Genomic DNA, 17,221 nt, shown 5'->3' with positions numbered 1-17,221 from the left:
AAGTCTTTTACTAGAAGGTTTAAATTAATCAAATATCTGTGACATGCAACTTTGTGTTCTCTCATATCCCAAGGCCTACCATGTGCAATTAACTGATATGTGCCCAGTGATGAGCTGGTGTCACATTTAGAGTTGATTCCCTCTCCTGGGAGGGTATTAGCACCATATAACCAAAAACAGAAAAAGTGGGCTAGAAAATTGTTGAATTTATGGACAGTTAAGATTCTGCACTTACACTACTAACCTTCATCCAAATGTCACTTGTTCAAAGTTAAAGGAAGCTAGCATCTGTTCCTTTCCCTTCAAGACAATAACCTGCATGGCAGTCAGTTTATATTTAAAAATACCACAAGAAGTCAAGCAGAATTACACCTTTTATTGGCTAACTGAAAAGATTACAATATGCAGGCTTTCAAGGAAACTGAGGCCCTTTCTTCAGACAAAATGTAATCAAGAAGAAGGTGCCAGAGTTGCCTTGAAAGTTTACATATTGTAATCTTTCAGTTAACCAATAAAAGGTGTCATTTTGCTTGACTTCTCATTGCATTCATAATGGCTAACACAGTACAACACCTAGTACTGTACAAATACCAGAGAGTTGTTGGCAGCCTGACTTCAAGACAGAATTCAAACTGGCAACTGCACACATTTCAGTCACCACAGCTGAACCACCCTTTAGGATTATGGCTTAGTCTTGAGTGTCACCTTACATGATGACATTGGCCACTTAACTTCAAGAGACCCAAAATGCAAAGCTAGATACTTGAGGAAAAAAAATATCTTAATGCTACAAACTCTTTGGGGTGTCATTTGTTATTTTTTTATCTGTGTGGTCACGTACACAGGTTGTTTTGTAATCCTGTTCTGATGCAGGTTATGAGCAATATCCATTCAAGAAGTGAACTTTAGGTGATGCACCCTCCAGAAATCCTCAAGGAGCACAAAGTAAACAATGGGCATATTGAAGGGCAAAGCTCACTGGTTATTATAAGAAAAACATTAATGGATGAGCAGGTTACTAGATAGATGGAGGAACAGATGAATAAAATGAAAACTACTCCACACTTTGCTTCACCTAAACTCAGATCTTAGATTATTCTCAATGCCTGTCTCTTTTCTGGCAGGCTTATCACAACATGGCACCAGCAGTACTGTATTAAAATCAACATGGTGACACATATTGAGAATACGTCCCCATAATGATTACCACTTAGTAAAAAATCATTAATGTTGGGACAACCTCATTTTGCACACACATTGCTGCCATTCAAAAAGCTAACACTTTACTTATTTTTAACTTTCAGTCAATACAAAGAAGGCCTTTGGATTTAGATGGCAGAATCATGTGAGCCTCTCCCAAGTAACAACAGACCAAAGCGGGAATATGTTTAGTCTGCCATGTAATGCATACTATATCAGTGTATTGGTGTTGCTCGATTTAGACAATCAGTAATTAATGGGCATGTTTTATAGTCCCACTCATTTTAACAAGATCAGAAAGAACCTCCATGAAAAGTAGACAGTACATAAGCACCATGTCCAAGCTTAATGGTGAATTATGGGATTAATAAAGTATCTATCTATCTATCTATCTATCTATCTATCTATCTATCTATCTATCTAAGTCTACAATATGCTGAAGGGTCCATTTATAAAGACATATCAACTTATAACTAAAATTAAACAGAGGGTTCTCGATGGTGTAAATGATGAAAAAGAAAAAAAAGAGCCTTGTCTATGAGAAGCCTTGGCAATAACCTTGACATGTTTAAAGAGTACTGCAATACCGAGCCAGTGGTTGCAGAATTCCATTACTAGAAACTTCTTAAATCAAAGACAAAATTCCCAGCTCTCATTTGACCCATTGACTATTTTTTACTTCCAAAAAACCTGCTTTAGCACAGGTCATGCTAACTTAAATAGACCTTCCATGTTTTTCTTTTTTAACAAACTCAAAAAATACATTACTGCAATACAAGATTGTGGGCCAGCACGGAGCACAATATTGGAGTCAACCCACTAGGTTGCAAAGTTTATTAGAAGGGACACTACTATCAGGCCAATCCACCTAACCAGCATATCTTTGCAATGAGGCTGAAGTGCTCAAAGAAAAAACACAAAAGCAATGGGAGAACATGCAAAATCGATGCAGGTTCAGACTAGTTCAGCTACAATAGCTTGCCTCTGCACCCAATATAAAACACAGTGGATAACTGAACTGCACTGTAGTCTCCATGACCTGTGGGCTTATTTTAATTCATGTGATGAACACACTTTGGATCCAGAAGAGTTGTACCTTATTTATAGGCACTCACACATATTGTTGTTATTATTTAGGGCCATTTTGAAAAGAAAAAAAAAAAGAAGAAGAGTGAAGGGTCATAAGGGATCGTCTGACATAAAAGTCATGACAGTAGTTACACTGATGATCTGCATGTGAATCTACAATGACCAACAGTTTGAAACTGATGAAGGATACTTTGGGAATTTAAGACAACTCTGAGCCATTGACAAGAGATTCCAGATAGAGTGATGTGAGTTCAGTACCAGCTGCTGACAACAGATGCAGTGGCATCATTAACCTACAGTCAGAAGCACAAATAGACCTGTGGGCTAAAAAGTTAGTCATTAAGTGCCTCAGGTTCAAATCCCAGTATGGAAATCATGGATAACAGCTGTCATCGTGGGGGAAAAAGAAATAATCTTCATCCATTCTTCATCAGTTGTGAAAAGGAGGGGGTAACTCGGGAGCAAGGCAGAAAGAAAACCTAAATAGCATGTCAGTCCATAGCTGGCAACCAAAGACCATATACTCATATTTTTTGTACCTGCAAGGCAATAAATAAGTGTGCTTTGTGCATAATCAAAACTGTGCAGTGCCACAGAAGCTGAGGCTATACTGAGTCTTGTGTAATGTGACTCGTAGGTAAATGAAATGGGACATCATTCTCTTGAAAGTTCAGAACAATAGAATTTGAAGATGGGATGACACAGAAAAGATGCACCACTACTGGAAGTTTCTTTCTTTGTGGTGTAACTGGCAAATCAAAAACAAGTAGATTTAGAGTAGGTGTTCCCAGTGGTGAACTGGGGCCCCATCCAGAATTAGTTCCTGCATTAAGTTCACCATACTGTGACCCCTTGTAACCATGAATTAGATTAAGCGTGTTTGAGTATGTTAAGTAAAGAAAATGACAATTATTGTTGAAGTTGTTTTGACTATGTTACCTCATTAACAGGGAAGTGAGATCAAAAAAGAAGGAAACACATGTGTCTAATAGCACTGAAGAAAGACCCATCTTGTGCCCAGTGCTGCCAGGATGGAAGGGTATATTATAATGTAATATTCTAAAACAAGTTCAATTCAATGTTACCAGTTGAGGTCTATCCTAGCAGCTCTTGGCACAAGACAGGTAAAAGCTCTGGACGGAACACCAGTCCTTTACATGGCCTACACACCTGCACTTACAATTTGGGGGGTGCAGTTTGGAACAGTCAGTTAACCAGGGACAAATGTTATTGATGATGTGAGAAGAAAACTGGAGGATGTGCAGGAAAACCCAAATACCTGAGAGGAATAATCTGAGGGTAAGAGGTATCAGCTAGAAAGGGAGTTGAAAAGAGGTAAACCTTTTCAGTTTGAGCAAACAGAGATTAAGAGGTGACATGATCAAAATGTTTTAAATTATAAAGGGAACTTAAAAAGTGAATCCAGGCTATTACTTAATTTTTTCTTTTAACAAGAACACAGGAACACAATTAGAAATTTGTTGAGGGAAGATATCACACAAATGTTAGAAAGTTTTACTTCCTACAAAAAACCACATACACACGGAATAAATTACCAGATAATGTGGTAGTGAGTAAGTCTTTAGGTACCTTCAAAACTCAACCTGATGTCATTTTGGATCATCTAGGTGAATAGGATAGACAATCTTGTTAGACTAAATGGTCCGTTATTATCACAGTTTTTATAATGTTTTAACGTAGACTCAAAATGAACAAAAACTAGGTGCAGGACTTGAGCTCAAGCAGCTAGATCCGCGGAGCAACTCTGCTACTTACTGAGTGCATTGTAATGCCACCTTATATTATATTATATTATATTATATTATATTAATTTTCTAACCTACTTAAGCAGATCATAGTCATGGGGTTTCTGTTTCTACCAGGTATGGTTAATGCTGCTAATACAAACTCCTTACTCAGCAACACAAAAATGGATGTAAAGCAGAAAAATCAATGAGTCGTTGGATGGCCATAATGTTCACAAAAAAAATGCATTGTTCGTTTCCATACCATACCACAATAAAAATGTCATGTAATAAACGTATAAAGCAGATTTGTAAATATTATGTACACATAGCAAAAACACCTAAAGGCATACAAATAACAACCTGTGCTACAAAGACAATATTGCTCAATGACCAACCAATCAGACCATTATTCCCCAAGGCAGAATAATGAGGGAGTCTGGGTGTTCCCCAAAATCATAGGCTAGCCAGTAAGGTTAATTTAGTGATACCCATAAAAATGAAAAAGGATTTACTTTCTACCATTCCCAGATAAGCTTGAACCCAGCGTTGTTCACTTATTTTAAACTATAACAAAAGGACAGTACATATTATAGGTAGAGTGAACCAAAAATATGTGTGCGTGTGTGTGTGTGAGACAGTACAATAGCACTTTAGTCCTATTCTTGGTTTGGACAGATAATGAGCATTCCTGAGGGATCTTCTCTGAAAGGAGGCAGTAACAAAAAAAAATATATCCTAAATACACAGCAGCCCTCTACTTACTGCTTGGCGTTCTTCTATTAGTGAACTCATCATTGCCTGTGCTGTGTAGAAAAAGAGGCACACTAAAAGCTTCACTCGTGCATTCTAACTGATGATGGAAAAAAAAAAACAGACCTGATCTTTAAAAGAAACAAGTGAAGATTCCTGATGAGTTTTCTGTCGCTTTAAGCTGATAATCTTTCAGGTTCTGTGTGCAGCCCTGCAGAAATAATCAGCAAAAGTGAGCAGAGTGGTGGAGCAGGAATCATATGGGGTGGGGGGAGAGCGAGAGAGAGAGAGAGAGAGAGAGAGAGAGAGAGCTGTGGTCACTCAGAAAATAAATGAAAAGCAGCATGACAAAAGCTGGCAGCTCTCATCTGTGTAGCTCTGAAACCCCAGATAGTGAAAAAAGAAAGTTTGGGTTTCCTCCTGTTCAGATTACTTGCAATGAGATTTGATGGCGGAAAGTAGTGCACTTCCTTGTTTTTAGCTTGACAGAAAGACTACAGCAAAGAGGAAGGCATAAGTATGTTGAAGCACCTGGGCTGGGCTATCACAGGTCAGCTTGAAATAGGTCTTCTTCTTCTGACTTGATGAAGACAGCCATCTGATGGATGGGCACTTTCAGTGTCTTTACTTCTTTCGCTGGCTAATCTTCAGCACCACTCTTCTGTGCTTTTAATAAAGAAGAAAACCAGGTGCTCTCCAGCCTGAAGGAAGGCTGTTTATGTCAGAAAGTCCTTTTCTCCAGGTGTGACAGTAAACATTTGACAGCACCCATTCCTGGCAGCAGTGCCTTACTACAAGCCTGCTTGGGCAGCAAGACAAAAAGGGAATAACTCAGCCTGACATCCACCTCTGGATACCTGGTGTTAGATAGTTTCACAGATGATGATACACAAAAAGCAGAAATAAACACTCTAATTACAGTCTGAGAGAAAGGCAGAAAGACTGCTTAGATTGGTAGTTTAGTAGGGTTGGCAAATACAAGGCTGAATAGCTACTACATTACCCACTCTAGTTCCATGTGCCAGGGATGGCAAACTGGAACAGTGATTTGCTGTTGTCTCACAGCTTCAGTGTCCTAGGCTTTAGTCTCCATGCTGTCACTTTCTTTGTGCTTTTATCCTAAAGAAATGTGGCAGGTTAAGTTTTGACTCAGTATAAACAAGTGTGCCATTTTGATTGACAATTGTTGGTTGCCGACTTGTGCCATCTACTTTGGAGATTGCTTCTGTTCGATTCCACCTGATCAAACATGTTGGCATGGATGGATGGACTGACTGCCTAATGTTGGATGGTTTAGAATTAAAATACAGCTGTTTTAAAAGTAAATGTCATTATGGAATTCTTTACTCATACAGCACAATGTAAATTTTGAAAAGAAAAAAAAGTCAGGAATGCAGATTCAGATTGACTAGATAATTTGTTTGACTAGGGTCATATTATGTACGCCTTGTGAGCGCTTTGAGCATGAGAAAGGCACCATATTAATAAAATGTCTCATTATATTCCATGAAAGTCTTTAAGCACTAGGTCACATGGTCAGACACACACAAATCAACATACTGGGCCAAAGAAAGTAGCTAGAAGTCTGACCTACCACTGGGATCACCAAACTGAGGACAGCCATTGGGAAATTCTTAAGTGGCTTCTGTCACTGCCCATATTGGAATGTACTGGGGGAAGGATAACCGTCTTTGTTTTTGCTCAGTGACTGTACCAAGTATTATTCTAATAATAGATATATACAACACAAATAAAGCAAGTTGAAATAGGGAGAAAGGGGTCCCAAAAATAATAAGGTCTGTTTAACTGAAATATTGCAATTAATACATATAATGACATAATTATCTCTTTCTAGAAGTGCTAAATAATAAGCCAGCAAGTGGAAGAGTAGCCTTCACTTGGACATAACACAAGGGATAGGGATGTCTGGAAAAATATTGCCTGAAAGTGACCAGAAAACCCTATACAGAAGCCAGTTCGGGGAATTATGAGGGTTTTCGATACATTAAGCCTCACAATGTCAAGTTCATGTTTAAGTCAATTTTCATATATAAACAGTACAGTAAAAGTCATACATTGTTTAGGAAAACACAACATGTCAATATCCATTTAATTTAGAAAAATTGGGAACTCACACAATACCATCCTTACTAGTTCAGTTCAGGTTAGGGCAGTCAGTGTGGAGGCCTCTATTCATATACGGTAACACAGGATATTTAAATCAGAAAGCAATTGTGAATGTTTGTTCCCTTAAATACAAGTAAACAGATGAAATGGCATTGGAGCCAGGTGTCCCCAGCAGGAACACAGCTCAATGATTCAAGAACCTTTTAGAGTATAGACTAGGCCCAGAAGTGAATACCAGTTTAAGGTGTGCAGTAAGCAGATGTTCCCTGCCATTGTCTTTTGAGACTTTAAGTGAGTTGGGGTGGATGGGGGAAGCACTGCTATGTCAACCCACTTCATGTAAAAGGAAAGGAAAAGAAACACTTTGCATGAAATTCAAGGACTTTTGTTCTTTTCATTTATTATAGAATACTTTGTATCGCTCCCTCTGTTCATCTCTCTTTTGTGTCTTTTCTGCATAAAAACGCTTCTTTGTAATATAGTTAAGCATTTTTCTGCCTCAGGACATCCTGCATACGTGTGTATGTATAAGGCAATTGGAGTGCCTCTGTGTGTGACAATATATTCGTGTAAATGTGTAAGTTAATATATTACATGTGTAAATGTAACATACTTGGAGTTATGTGTGAATAAAAAAAAGTATTTGTGTATGGTCTACTCAACTCAGTTCAATTCGATTCTTTATTACAAAACATGCTTCCATTTATAATTATAAATGAGGAACACTATACAATAATTAAAAATACGGTACAGTTAGAATGCAACACAAAATACAGGATAAAACTATGTACAGTATAAGTATTTTTGTGTTTGTGTCTGTACACGGCAATATATTCAATAAATAACAGAAGCTTGTTTTAGAATTGAAAGTCAACTAGCCATGGCAGGCTTTACTGCTCCTTGGGAGTTTGTGAATGATGAGGGACTGCTGACACCACGTGACCCTGGTGCCTGCGTTCCGCTGTATTTTCTGAATTTGCCTTCTAAATGTGGTGTAACCCAGGTGCAGCACAGCTTTAGCGTGACGTGGAATTTTTCAGCTCAAATCCATGACACTGGCCCATTGATCTACTTGGATGTGCATGGGAACAGATGAACGTGTAATTAAATTCCAAGTGATTAAACTGGCATTGCAAATGATCGTGAAAGAGAGGCTTGCTGGCATGTGAATGTTGAAATGTGCTATGTGAACCCACCCCCTGCCACACACACACTCACACAAGGTCATGGAGTCTGGTTTTAGGCACCCTAAATGCTGCAGAAATAAGCGGAGTTTTCTCAAAAGAAGATGAATAATAAAGCCAAGTCAACGACACCAATAAGACTTGTCACGGAAGCCGAGACGCTGGCAACACACTAAATTGCCGGCTGAGCTCTGGAGTCAGCGCATTTCCCAAATACAGATATGCACGCACACTGCTTTGTACTGGAGCCTGTAATTCATTAAAATGGACTTTTGTATAATAATCGCTATTACATGCAAGGCTATTTGCCTTTGCCGGTGATAAAACTTTTTTTGTGAAGAATTAAATACTGATAGAAGCATCTTTGCTGACACAGTTAGCTTGTTTTAGGAGAACGCCACATCTTTTAAGTCTTTAAATTTCAGTTTCAGCTTTTTATTCAGCACTGTAGTTTGATAAGTTGGCTTTTTTCTCCTTTAGGGTGTATTACACAGCTGATGGAGAGTTTTCCTCTGTTGCATTGAATCTGTTGCAGACAATGCTGATCTGGGCCAGTTTATGGTACTAATGATTAGAAGCTTTGTTACATTATCTTTCCAATAATAAATGCTGTGAAAGATGCTATATTAGATGTACATGTGCATCCATTTATCGAGTTGGCATTTTCATCCAAAGCAACTTTCAAATTCAAAAAATGTACAGCTGCACTTAATGATTAACATTTCATGCCATACGAAAATTAATTTTGCATATACTCAATATAGTACAAGGTTGTTGGTATCTACAGCTTATCCCAGCAGCATTGACTGCAAGGAAGGAATTAACAATGGAGGCAGACACAAACACACACTGTGACTTCTAATGCCTGTCTGAACATCACCCTGACTGGTTCTTGAAAGTATGAAAAGTGGGAAAACATGGGGGAGAATGGACTTGCTAGCATTATGCACCTATGGAATACTCTACACCAAACAAATGAAATTTAATTAATCATAATTTGTTTATTATAGTGCCTTTCATACAGTACTCCACCATAAAGCTCTTCAGCCTACTGTTGTTTAGCCTTTTCACAACACCTTGCAATCATAAGTTTGGTTTCTCCATTTTACTCTTAATTATTATGTTATGTTTAACACTTTAATATTAAGCATACACTAGTAATTATTGTTTTATTTATGAAAGGTCAGACTTAGTTTCTTATTAATTCTTATTCTTGTGTTATGTAATTTAATGTGTGGAAATATTAGTGACATGAAATATGAAAGATGCTACTGAGATAAAATTTATTATCCTTCCATCTGTCCATTTTTGGTGGTGGATTTGCGAATTATAGTATCACAGAGGACTCATATTGAAAGCATCAGAGACAGGGCAGGAATCAATCCAGATTATTACTGGGTACACTCACCATCATGAAGCCAATTCACAGTTACCAATTAGCACAACATACAATGCTCTTGGATGCTAGAGAAAAGGGTAACATCTGTTAAAACACGAGGACTACATGACCATGTTCAGAATCAAACCTAGGTCCATGGGGCCAACTTCTATACTACAATGTTAGTTAATTTACTATCATTGTTGTTTTTTTAATGATAATTGGCAGGGAAATGGCACAGTTTTGAGCATCTGTTACCTCACAAATACATGAAGGCAGATTTAATACTGAGCTTGGTCCCTTTCTGTGTGGAGTCTACACATTTTCCCTGTGTCTGTGTTGTTTGTTTTCAGGGAGTCCCTCATCTTTTCTCACAACCCAAAGACTGGCATAACATGAACAAATGTGAGCATATGTGTTAAATGCATCCTAGGATAGACTGGCATCACATGTAGAATCCATGATATCTAATATGTAAAACTGATTGTGTTTGTCCAATATGCAAATCCATACCACTGAGCCTATCTTGCAAGAACTTCCTAATCTCCCATATATACAGATGAACACCAGAGGTTTTGTTTCGTTCCAAAATTTAGTTGGTGCCACCAGCCCAAGCAGCACTGTGTATCCCTGCGTGTTATTAATAATAATATTAACACAGAGTTACATAAAACATTTTGTTTAAAAAGATACATAATAAAAAAAGATCTGGAGAGTGCATCCTCTGATAAACTAATCACAGAGGCCAGAACCAAGGTCAGCAAAGTGTAAACTAATAAACAAATAAATAATGACCTGAGATGGCTTGGTTCCAGCCTTGGCCCACTGCTATCGGGATAGGTTCAGGTCTCCTGTGACCCTAAAGTGGATCATACGGCTTTCGACATCATCTTATGCTATAATAATATTAAAATAACTAGTTGGCTCATGGTCACATGAGTCCAATGCCTAAGATGAAAGCTCACCGATAGCTTAAATAATGTTGATAATTTATAAAGAAAAAAGAGTTCGAAATTGGTGTGTGTACAATGTGATGGACTGGTGGTCTGTTCCGAGTTAGGTCCTGTCTTGCACTTAGTTCTATCAGAATGGTCAGCACCCTTGCCACACTATATTGTACAATGAGGATTATTGTTGTTACTATTATTATTATTAATGATAATATAAGGGCGGCACAGTGGCACAGTGGTAGCGCTGCTGCCTCACAGTAAGGAGACCTGGGTTTGCTTCCCGGGCCCTCCCTGCATGGATTTTGCATGTTCTCCCTATGTCTGTGTGGGTTTCCTCCAGGTGCTTCGGTTTCCTCACACTGTCCAAAGACATGCAGGTTAGGTGCATTGGGGATCCTAAATTGTCCCTGGTGTGTGCTTGGTGTGTGTGTGTGCCCTGCCGTGGGCTGGCGCCCTGTCCGGGGTTTGTTCCTGCCTTGCGCCCTGTACTGTCTGGGATTGGCTCCAGTATACCCCCGCAACCCTGTGTTAGGATATAGCAGGTTGGAGAATGACCGACAGTCTGAATAATAGTATATTATGATAATTAATATACATTATCATTATTATTATTATTATTAATAATGATTTGCTGATGGTCACACTGTGAATTTGTGGTATCTGATTATTCATTTTAACTGCCAGCCCACACAGCCTTAAAATTATCCAATTGAAAAGAAAGACAAAAAAATTAGACAAAATGACAAGGGTGGCACAGCGGTCACAGGTACCAGAGGCTGTGTAGTTTAATGTGAAGTGTACAATGTATGGCAGGGCCATCTACATATACAGTATCTGTCCCTTCCACTGCTCCAAATTGGGTTCTTTACCTCATCATTTCATTGTAAAAATGGTTGTGATTGTGCATACCCATCTCCACTTGTATACAGGTGCACCATAAGAAAATATCTTTGTTGTTGCATTACATTTTGCATTTTTGATTTCTAATTAAAAAAAACAAAACTTTATTGCAGAATTGAGGCACCCTGTGTTAGTGGACAACTGTGGTGTATGGAACAGCAATCAACAGTCCACTAAAAATGGACTTGGCTTTAATAATTGCTTATGCTATGGGCCTGAAATGCATCTGAGTGCCATACCATGGTAACATAAAGTAAATGACCTCTTCCTTAAGACAGTTTCATATTTCCGTGCCACTCTTAGCAGTGAAACACTCCAGCTTATCATCTAGTCTTTCCTGTGCCACCAGGCTAGAGCCTGGAAAAGGAGAATTGGATCACAACATACAGAAAAACTCGAAGGACACATACTTGTGTGTATTCAACTGACACTGCTAGTAAAGTGGTGTGAATGATGAGTGGTTAAGAACAAGTTGAAAATAAACATGGCTTTACCTCACCTCACGCAGGCTTCTCTCGGAACTGGCTAAGCAGTGTAAAAGTCAGCACTCACGTTTCTTGGTTTTGAAGCAGGTCAACATTCTAAAAAGTGAGACAGAATAAAAAAAAAAGAAAGAAATTAAGATACTGGGAGATTTACTTATGTGAAAAGGTTTAATTAAGTCACAGTCAAAGAGGGTAGTACACAGACAGAGAACCTGGGAGTGGCTTTCCTTCAGGGGCCCAAGATAACCGTGAGAGGAGACGGGTGCACTGGACAGACATTTCCTGGCAAAGATGGAGTGGGAATGTCTTGGACAGCTCAAGTCTTTGCCAGAAGCCAATCATTTATTATAGGCTGTCTGAGTGCTTGGGGGCTGAGGGACTGGAAGGCAAAAAAAGGTACAGGGTAAGGTTTCTCTCTATCTGACAAAACGTTCTTTTGTAAGGTTTCTCTATCTGACAAACTTTTATTTTATTTTAATATGGAGCTAGACAGTCTGACAAGTAAATGGTTTAGTATTTCAGATTTAAAACATTCTGCACTAAACATTAAGAGATTAATGTGGGCAGCACACAGGCAAATGTGATGGCCTGAACAGTACAGTTTACTATGACCTATGATGAGCACCATCAGGACTTGGGAAAGAAAAACTTATTCCTTTGTTTTCAGTGCAAGAATACATAGGCAAAAGGAACACGTATTCCTGAAAATGGGCTCAACTACAATCATGCCTTGTCAAGATGCTCCACGAAGCTCTTGACTTGAAAAATAACATTTATCCTTTTATCTAAATAAAGGTCCTATTTGGCAGATGACTATCCCAGCAGCAAGGCAGAAGCCAGCCCTGGATGGGGTGCCAGCCCATTAAATGGTCCAGCCACACATATACACACAGACTCACACAGGGTAGTTTGGAACTGCCACTTAAACTAAACCACAAATGCTTAGGGGTGCCAAAGAAAAATTAGAGCAGTCAAACAACAACCCATGTAGACATAGAAAGAACATGCAAACTCCACACAGACAACAACTGTGTGAGGAATTCAAATATAGGATGGTGGATGTGTGAGGCTGCAGCAGCACTAACAACTGTGCCATCATGCTATTGTATAGGGGATTAGTTAAATAAAAAAATAGAATAATAATAATATTAATAACAGAATTTTAAATTCTTTCATAGTATCTGATGATAACAATGGGGAATTAAGCTTATAATATGACATTCTCAAGCCTTCTTAACCCAATACGGAGTCACTGGAGCAGATGCCTTTTCCAGAAGCATCCGGTGCAAGGCAGGAGCCCACCATGAATGGGGCGCCAGTTCATCTCAAGGCTCGTTGAAATGCCCACTCATGTGGGGCCAATTTGGAATAATCAATAACTAACCCAAGCAACTTTGCAATGTGAAATGAAGACTACAGTAGCTGGAGAAAAACCCACATAAAAATGTTGAGAGCATGAAAATTTTTAGTAAACAATAACATGGTACTGTCTTTGTGTGTGTGTGTGTGTGTGTGTGTGTGTGTGTGTGTGTGTCATTTTGCCTTTGGTTGCCCTGTAGTATGGATTATGATGCAATACTTTAGCGGGGTGAAGTTCAATTCCTGATTGTGGCAATTTATTTCCTTTGTACAAAAAAAGGACTTAAAATGGTGCATTTCAAAGTAAATACTGAGCAGTGTTGGGTCACTAATACAAACAAGGCACAACCTGAGTCACTTTCAAAGGTGAGAAGTATTCCTAAGAATACAAATGATATTTTCACAGCTGATAATGGGGCGCCGTCTACCACTGGGAGTAGTCAAAAAGCAGACAGGAGGCAAGCAAAGGGCCTTGAAATGACATAGTATGAGAAGTAGGGTTTAAGAGAATGTGATTGAGAGAGGAAGCACTGGGAAAGAGAGGTTGAGACACATCAGAATACCGAAGAAAGGCGTAGGACGAATGTGGAGGGTACACGTAAGGCAGCTGAGGTTGAGACATACAAGGATACCAAGAAAAGAAGGAGGAGGAATGCTGACAGATAAGCTTAGCTAGTGATATACAAACATGTTGATATAATTTTAATATTAATCATTTAACTTTTTAAACTGACTGTACATTGGCTTGGTGCACAGGAGTGAGAGCATGTACAAGTACACTGGCACCCTTTACAGGTTTGTTTCCTACCTTAAGCCCATGTGTCAATGATAGCAACTAAAACTGGTTTCAATATTTAGGAAAATGTTATATTATAATCTATTAAAATTAATATATTAAAACAACTGCACACTGAGCTGGTATGAGGCTGTTTGCTGCCATGAGCCCAGTGCTTCTGGATAGGCTCCAGAACCCCAGAACTCTAAAATGGATTAGGCAGGTTTGAGGATGTTTTAACCTATTTAAAATTAACATATTAAAATGAGTCTACACTGAAATGGTGTGGATGAGTATGGGTGTGTGTAGTGGTGCACCCTGCAATGGACTAACACACTGGTCAGGGTTTTTCGTGACTTGGACCCAATGGTACATGTGATCCTGGAAAACAGATAGATATTAAAATGTCAGAAAAGCACTGAGACAGTCGTTGCCAGATACTGGTCTTGCTTCAGAGACTGATTTTACAGCTAAATCTACTTTGTCGGCTCCATAATTGCACAGGGCTCTTTTCAGCTATTGATTAGGGATGCGCAGTTGGAGGGAATTTCACATATACTGTGACTTCTCCAAATCACTAATTGCTGAAAAACACTATTTGGTTCGAAAACGTAAAGAGATTTTTTCTTCCTTCACCATTGCACTTTCATAACACATCAGCCTGCAGAAGACAAAGGAAATTGATCCAGGAAACTGGGCTTACAACGTGCAGCTCCCAGCTAATCGAAAAAACTCTTCAATGGTCAACGCAAACCTTGGGCGGCCTAAGGTGCAGCAAGTATGGTAAATTGCATGGTAGTTTCTTAAAACTGAGCTGTAGTCCTGCCCTGTTCGATGAGCTGCGTGCTTGCCCTCCCTTTCTCTTTCGTTTATCATCCAGCAGCTTGAGAGGCACAAGCTTTATATTCGTCAGAGATCTGACAAGACGCGTCTCCAACACTACAGCTCTTCCAGGCAGGAGTTTAAAAAAAATCCCACATACTTGTTATTCAATACTTGTACATTTTTCACATGCAATTTTAAACACGCCGACCAGATCGCTACCTGTCTTATCTGCAACTCTGACAGATGTTAAAAGGCAAATGCTTTAAAAAAAAAAAAAAAACTTTCCTCACACTTCTTAAAGTCTATGCTCTATGAGTACAACTGCAGGTGACGAGGTGACTTTATGGTGCAAAGCATTCATGAGATGCATGGAAATTAGGTCTCTATTCAAATCCTTCCAGGGCACCATGATGTGGCACCACAGTGCTTTGTCATGAAGCTGTATCACAGCCAGATGTAGCCACAGTAATTCTTAGAAGTGCTGACAAACATCTTCTTCCTATCTCAACAATTTGAGCACCTTAAACTATGAGGGGAAAGAAGAAGTCTTTGGCTTACGGTTGTGACTTCCTTGACAAACATGGGAGCAGCTCACGAACAGTATCTCACCAAGCTGTTGTAAAGAACTCTTTTCCATATTACATGCCTATATTTTAATTGTGAATCACATCAAGCAGTCCAATGAAACAACATACAAAGCAACATGTCTAAGTGTACTCCTCCATCTGCTGATTTCACTGCTATCAGATTCTTACTCACTGATCAAAGAAGAATAATAGTTCGACAACATTGTGCTCATGGTCAGAAAGAGTGGAGGGTGGCACTGCCACGTGACACACCTTAAAAAAGAAGACCCCAGCTCCTTCCAGAAGATGGAAGGTGGTATTAGTGCTGAGCTGCTTTAGAAGCTCGAGGTACCATAACTGTAAGTGTGCAGTTTAAAGGTTGGCTGGCATTTTAGATAATTCTTTGCAACATTGGGTGTCCAAAATGTACTGTAAACTAGTAGGGCACCCCATCCAGGGTTAAACCCTCCAGCTCAGTCTGGGCATCTTTCTAATCTAATTTTATGAAACACTATATGCTGTAATGTGTCTTATGAAGCTGTTTTAAATGTATTACATAAATAACAGTTTGCTGTTAATAACAAGATGGCACTAAGCAGCAGGAGCACAGGTATCTCATATCTCTAAATTCCACACCCATTTTGAGAGCCTTAAAACTGTAGACAGAGAGATGCAAAAACTGTGAAAGATGTAAATTCATTCATTTTTTAACCTGCTTTACCATTTTAGAGTTGAAGCAGAGCTGGCACCACTCCTGGCAGCACTGGGCACAAGGCAGTAATAAACCCTAGACAGGGAGTCATTGAACAGATTTATATTCTTACTGGTTATAAAAAATAAAGTATAGGAAGTTTGTTGAACAGCATGAGATGACATACACTTCTTTATTCTGCACCAAATCCAGGACAGGTTTCTATCTTTCACTCAATACTGTTAGGATAGACTCCCCAAAACTTTATAATTAGATGAGGTAGGTTTAGAAAATCAACAGCTAAAATAAAAAAAGCTTCTAATTTGCGGATTAATGCTTGCACTTTTGCCTTACAGATTCACACACTAGCTGCAGGGCCTTCTTAACAACATTATAGGAAAAGCAGTGCACTGGGGCCCCTTACCTACACAACCACTCAGCAAGTCACAACATACATAGATTAGCATGTGGGCCCCTGGGCAACTGCCCACCGTGCCCATGTGTTAAGACGGCCCTGACTGGCTGCTCAACACATCCATTAATTCCTCTCCATCAATGTGGCTCACTAAGAACCTGTACACCCTGACCAAAGATTAGGCAACTGAGAGAGTTCATGAAGCCACAACCTGCATGCTGCAGAGCAAAACTGCTTTGCTACTTTAAAGCTCTTTCCTAAGTCCTTTCTCTAATTATTTACTTGTTTTAGTTATTTTTGACATATAGAAATTGGACTTACCAAATAAATCACTGCTAAACAATGAAAAAGGGAAGATCACTTTACTGCAGTTGAAAATAAATGCAAAACATGAATTTTACACGCAGGAAACTCATCAAGCCATTCAGTTAAAAATACAAGGCACTGCGTTCGTGGCTACATTTCGCAAGGGACCTTTGTTTATTTATTTTTTCATTTAATACGACTTGACTGGTCCGTTTAATTGCGAAACGGTACAGAATCCTGACCGTACGTGCCCACGAGTGACAGCACCTTCCCTGATTGACAAGCAAACGCCCCGCCCACACTAAAATACTTTTAGGTGGGCGATTCGTTCCCGCTCATTAACGGAAGGTCGGCTTGCACTTTATGACGTGTTCGTGTCACTTCCGTAGAAAAGGCATCCCGGCCGAAAAGCAAGCCGGGGTTCTAGCGCTGGGAAATATATTCTCTTTTGTATGTCAACACGCCCCTCTCCG

At 39.2% G+C, this 17,221-nt stretch overlaps 1 protein-coding gene across 6 annotated transcripts in view; it reads right to left on the bottom strand.

The window, feature by feature from the left end:
* Positions 1 to 17,221, bottom strand: part of ahdc1 (AT hook, DNA binding motif, containing 1) — a 321,455-nt gene that overhangs the window by 184,169 nt on the left and 120,065 nt on the right. For 3 of the 6 annotated variants that reach the window (XR_005631115.1, XR_005631117.1, XM_039740342.1), the window contains exon 2: positions 11,826 to 11,907. The exons of 1 other annotated variant lie outside the window; for it this stretch is intronic. The gene's annotated coding sequence lies outside the window, so the exon portion shown is untranslated. Of the gene's footprint in view, positions 1 to 11,820; positions 11,908 to 17,221 lie in introns of all 6 variants that reach the window. 2 more of the 6 variants (XR_005631116.1, XR_005631118.1) reach the window with 1 other exon arrangement.

The sequence above is a fragment of the Polypterus senegalus genome, chromosome 17, assembly GCF_016835505.1.
Source record: "Polypterus senegalus isolate Bchr_013 chromosome 17, ASM1683550v1, whole genome shotgun sequence".
Classification (NCBI taxonomy): Eukaryota; Metazoa; Chordata; class Cladistia; order Polypteriformes; family Polypteridae; genus Polypterus; species Polypterus senegalus.
This window is presented reverse-complemented; position numbering and strand designations above follow the sequence as displayed.